This window comes from Heptranchias perlo, chromosome 20, assembly GCF_035084215.1.
Source record: "Heptranchias perlo isolate sHepPer1 chromosome 20, sHepPer1.hap1, whole genome shotgun sequence".
NCBI lineage: Eukaryota > Metazoa > Chordata > Chondrichthyes > Hexanchiformes > Hexanchidae > Heptranchias > Heptranchias perlo.
The window spans coordinates 1,902,199-1,908,198 of record NC_090344.1 but is presented as its reverse complement, the minus strand read 5'-3'; the positions used below and the strand labels follow the sequence as shown (position 1 = coordinate 1,908,198).

Genomic DNA, 6,000 nt, shown 5'->3' with positions numbered 1-6,000 from the left:
TTGATCCATCTATAAATCGTGGGATTTAACTGGAGCTTCAAACCAGCACCTTTGACCGCTCAGCCAGGATACTTTCCATCCTGCACTGCAGGAGTAGTTTTACAGGAATAGAATTACAGCAAACAAGAATTCTACCCCTCAAGCACCAATGCTCGCACGGCAGCAGGATGCATGTGTCCAGTTCGAAACCTGTCTGAAGGAACATACAGTCTGACAGAGCCGGAAGTCCAGCAGATTGACTTTCGGTCTGAGCAGAGGATGAGTCTCCTCCTTGAGAGTGTTTCGCCAATCCAGCTCAGAGTGGATTTAGAATCATAAATTCGGGTGTGACTGGAGCCACTTGTGTAAGATGAAGTGCAGGGGGCAGTTTCACATCCTCGACGGACATTAATGCTCCTGTTGCGGTTTTGCTGCAAAATTTCACTTCCCAGCTCCCGAAATTAAAATTCAACTCTGGTGGGACTCGAACCCACAACCTTTGAACATCTTCTCCAATTGATTAGGTAGAAGTCCAACACGCTATCCATTGCGCCACAGAGTCAGTTATGCAATGGGCGGGAGAGCGGGGATCCTGTGCTGTGGTTGAGGCGGTCAGGCTGCTCCTGCTTCCGCCTCTCACATTCCGAGAGCCGCGGTGGCGGTCTGCACCGATCGCCGTCCAATGGATCCGGCTCCAGTCGCTTGTTGTGGGCCTGGTCCAAGAACAGTCGCGTCTGACTCCAAATCAGATGGCTGCGTGTTTTGAACCAGGTTGAAATCACAGCATTTTCACTGTGGCTCAGGTTCCTGCCGAAAGATTTTAGATCGGGACAGTGTTTTAGGGATGGGATGTTCAGTGTTTGTGCAACAAAATCAAAATTAAATTTGAGACATTAATGAGCTTTTTTTCTGTTACTTTCTTTTTACACCCTCACCCGTTTTATGTCGAAACAGTTAACAATGTTTAAAGGATGTGGTGTACAGTGTTTGTGGAATCAGTGCAATTAAATTTGATACTTTCATCTGTTCCTTCTCCAACACAGACTCTTATCATTAGATTTGTAGCTTCACCCTGTTTAAAATAGGTTACTCAGTGATAGAAATAAATCAGTAACAGCCCCGAAGCCTCAGCGGGTATATTTGTTCCAATGCTTTGTGATGGTCGCGATTTCCATACAAATGTTCAATCAGCAAATCCCAAAGGGTGTTTTGGGTTTGATAAACTAATTTATTACTTGGCTGGTTCCTGGAAATGATCCAATGGGGATTTCCTTACCCGTACAGATATAGAAATAAATACATTCCATCATTTCACAAATTACAGTTGTGTATATAAATATATCGCGATATTCAACATGGAAAATCAGCTCTTCTTATTTTTAAACAGATTTCCTCATTTTATTTTATTAATCCACTTACGTTTCAATGTAAAACACATATTCAGAGCATCCCTCTAAACTTAAAGAATGGTAAAACAATTGCAGATTTTACAAACACATAGCATGCTATCGTATAAGTAAGATTAAGGCCGACTTTGTGAAATGTTTATTCTAATTGTCTTTATGATGGTACGAAAAATATTTCTCGATGTCCGTCCCCAAGTTAATGGAGAAACTAAGATGAAAACCGAAAGGATTTTTCAAAAACGATTTGATCGGTTCCCACTTCTCCTTTCTTTAATTGTTACCTTTTGCTAATTGTTCATCTTGATCCGTTTGCTTCATTTTTTCCTCAGTCATTTATGGTGAATTTTCGATCTGTTAACGTTCGTAAATATTTGATTTGTTTGCTCTCTTCATCTTGACTTGTGAATTGTTGACCTTCAGGTAAAAGTCTGAAACAGAAATGTGTTCATATTTAGGCGTGACTCTGAAGTGTGAGACCGAGAGGTGATGCCGGATGTGTGACCGAGAGACCAACTGCAGGAGGCAGAACTGTCCGTAATTAACATTCCCCCTGTGGCATTGCTCATGGTAGGTCGGATGACAATGCTTTATATTGACTGAACTGCGATGTACACAACACAGAACATATTTACTGCTGCTTTAAATCCACAAAGTATAATCACCAATAATGACCAAAGTCTCAGATCAGTGAGAATTGAATTACTGTTGGTGAGGGGAGTTTGTACATTAGAAGGAGTTTATACATTTACAGCTCCAGGTAAACCTGCAAACCTCTCTCGCCTGTCGGTTAGGTCACCATGAAATGTCCACCTTTCTTTGTGCTTCTGGAATTCTGAAGTCTGATTGAACCTTACCAAAAGTTTTCTATAATTAGTGAGGAAGGAAGGTTTCAGTGTAAATCTGAGATATACACGTGGATGTTTCACTGGGTAACCATGGGAATCAGATACATTGCTCATTCCAGTTATTTGTCCAACAGGAAACAGAAATCATTCTCTTCAACTGTACTCGTCCGAAGGAAAAGGAAACAAACAAAACTGCTCAGTTCTTTGTTTTAGCTTCTTCTGCTGGTTTATGATCACTCACCGAGAAAGTGTCAGAGAGAGAGACTGAGAGATTGGATTCGCTTTTTCACTTTGTAATCTATTACACTTTGTAATTATTGTAAGAGACGATTCCATCCCAACTATCCTGTGCCTGACATTCTAATTGATTTTAAGATGTGCTCTAAATGAGTTTCTACTAATTGCACATTGTGGAGAAAAGCTGAACGCCGAAAACTGCTCTGAAACCAGCTTCACTTCACAACCTTTAATGGAGATGGGTTGCTGGTTGCAGGTAAAGAAGTTTGTAAAATAAGCCCTCTAGAACAGTATCCTCAAAACGTGTTTTGGACACATTTGCAGGTCAAACATCTTACATTAAATGCAACAAATATTCAAATACGTCACAAGTGTTAATATTAACGAGGAAGGATCTGGTTCTGGGGAATGAGGTGGGTCAAGTGGAGCAAGTGTCACTTGGGGAATATTTAGGGAACGGTGATCATAGTATCATAAGGTTTAGATTAGTTATGCAAAAGGAGAAGGAGCTATTTTAAGTAAAATACTTGATAGGAGGAGGGCCAATTCAAGTGGGTTCAGAACGTACCAGGCCCGTGTAAATTGGAATCAAAGATTGGCAGGCTAAAATGTAATCGAACAATGGGTGGCATTTTAAGAGAAGATGTTTCGGGTGCACTCTAAGTAGATTCCCAGGAGGGGGAAGGCAGGGCAACTAAAGCCAGAGCCCCATGGATGAGGAAAGAGATAGGGGGTTAAATGAAGCAGATAAAGGGGGTTAATGACAGATGTCAGTTTGACAATACAAGTGAGAACCAGGCTGAATATAGGAAGTACCGTGAAAAAGTAAATAAGAGGGGTAAAGAGAGAGTATGAACATAGATTGGCGGTTAACAGAAGAGGTAATCCAAAAGTCTTCTGCAGGCATATAATTAGCGAAATGGGAATAAGAGGAGGGGTGAGGCCGATTCGGGACCAAAAAGGAGATCTACGCATGGAGGCAGATGGCATGACTGAGGCACTAAATGAGTACTTTGCGTCTGTCTCTACCAAGGAAGAAGATGCTGCCAAAGTCACAGTAAAAAGGGAGGTTGTTGAGATACTGGATGGGGTGAAAATTGATACAGAGGAGGCATTTGAAAGGCTGGCTATGCTTAAAGTTGATAAGTCACCCGGTCCAGATGGGACGCTTTCAAGGTTTCTGAGGGAAGTAAGGGTGGAAATTTCAGAGGTGCTGGTCATAATCTTCCAATCCGCCATGGAAGCGGGGGTGATGCCAGAGGACTGGATAATTACCAATGGAACATCCTTGTTCAAATAGGGTGTAAGGCTAAACCCGGCAACTACAGACCAGTCAATTTAAACTCGGAGGTGTGATGCGTTTAGAAACGATGATCTGGGCCAAAATGAATAGTCACTTGGGCAAGTGTGGATTCATAAAGGAAAGCCAGCATGGATTTGTTAAAGGCAAATCATGTTTGACTAACTTGAATGAGGTAACAGAGAGGGTTGATGACGGCAATGCGGTTGATAAAATGCCACACAACAAGAAGAACAACTTGCATTTATATAGCGCCTTTAACGTAGTAAAACTTATCAAGGCAACTCACAGGAGCGTAATCAAACAAAATGTCACACTGAGCCACGTAAGGAGGTTTTAAGATAGGTGAATAAAATCTTGGTCAAAGATGGAGGTTTTAAGGAGCATCTTAAATGAGGAGAGAGAGGTAGAGAGGCGGAGAGATTCAGGGCAGGAATTCCAGAGCTTAGGGCCGAGGCAGCTGAAAGCACGGCCGTCAATGGTGGAGCGATTAAAATCGGGGATGCACAAGAAGCAAGAATTGGAGGAGCACAGAGATCTCGGAGGGTTGTAGGGCTGGAGGAGGTGATAGAGATAGGGAGGGGCGAGTCCATGGAAACATTTGAAAACAAGAAGGAGAAATGTACGGCTGGTGGAAGTTACAGAGATAGGAAGGGGGACGCCATGGAGGGATTTGAAAACAAGGATTGGAATTGGTGGGCTGTAGGAGGTTTCAGAGATAGGGAGTGGCGAGGCCATGGAGGGATTTGAAAACAAGGAGGAGAAATGTACGGCTGGTGGAAGTTAGAGAGATCGGGAGGGGTGAAGCTGTGGAGGGATTTGAAAACGAGGATGAGAACTGTAGGGCTGTAGGAGGTGACAGAGATCGGGAGGGGCGAAGCCATGGAGGGATTGGAAAACAAGGATGAGAATTTTAAAATCGAGACTTTCCCGTACTGGGAATCAATGTAGGTCAGTGATCACAGGGGAGACAGGAGAACGGGGTTAGGTTACGGTCAGCGGAGTATTGGATGTAAGGGGGAAGATGGGAGGCCAGCCAGGAGACCATTGGAATAGTCCAGTCTTGAGGTAATATAATACGCTTGTCAGCAAAATTGAAGCTATTGGAATAAGTAGGGGCAGTGGCAGCATGGATGCGAATTGGCTAAATGACAGGAAACAGAGTGTAGTGTTGAACGGTTGTTTCTTGAAGATATACAGTGGTGTTCTCCAGTGGTCGGTACGAGGACCACTGATTTCTTGATATATAATGATGACTTGGACTTGGGTGCACAGGGCACAATTTCAAAAATTGCAGATAACTCAAAAGTTAGAAGTGTAGTAAACAGTGATGAGGATAGTAATAGACTTCAAGAGGACATAGACAGGCTGGTGGAATGGGTGGACACGTGGCAAATGAAATTTAATGCAGAGAAGTGCGAACTGATATATTTTGAAAGGAAGAACGAGGAGAGGCAAAATAAACGAAATGTTACAATACTGAAGGGGGTGCAGGAACAGAGACCTGGTGGGATCTGGGCACAAATCTTTGAAGGTGGCAGGACAGATTGAGAATGAAGTTAAAAAGGAGACTGGATCCTGGGCTTTATAAATAGAGGCGTAGCGCACAAAAACAAGGAAGTTATGTTAAACCTTTATAAAACACTGGTTCGGCCACAACTGGAGCATCTGGGCACCACAGTTTAGGAAGGATTTGAAGGAATTAGAGACGGTGCAGAAGAGCTGCAGAAAAGAAGGTGCAGAAATGGTTCCAGGGATGAGGGACTTCATTTCCACGAATAGACTGGAGAAGCTGGGGTTGTTCTCCTTCGAACAGAGAAGGTTGAGAGGAGATTTGATAGAAGTGTTCAAAATCATGACGGCTTTCGATAAAGTAACTATGGAGAAAGTGTTCCCATTGGCGGAAGGCTCAAGAACCAGCGGACACAGATTTAAGGTGATTGGCAAAAGAACCAAAGGCGACATGAGGAAAAAAGAATAAGCAGCGAGAAGTTCTGATCTGGAATGCACTGCCTGAAAGGGTGTTGCAAACAAATTCAATCGTACGGGGAAAGAGCATGGGAATGGGACTAATTGGAATACTCTTACAAAGAGCCGGTACAGACTCGACGGGCCGAATGACCTCCTTCTATGCTCCAACAATTCAATAATTTGTCAAGCTCAAAGTGCTTGCTACTTCAATGAGAGGTCCGTCTGTACAAAGAACAAGCACTTCCGCATTGCAGTTCTGCAG

General features: G+C 43.1%; 1 non-coding gene across 1 annotated transcript; it reads right to left on the bottom strand.

Moving 5' to 3' along the window:
• Positions 1 to 448: 448 nt before the first annotated feature.
• On the bottom strand, positions 449 to 541 carry trnar-ucu (transfer RNA arginine (anticodon UCU)). Its single transcript has 2 exons — positions 505 to 541; positions 449 to 484 (listed from the first exon to the last, which is right to left on the bottom strand). It is a non-coding gene; the product is annotated as a tRNA-Arg (tRNA).
• Between the last annotated feature and the right edge of the window lie 5,459 nt (positions 542 to 6,000).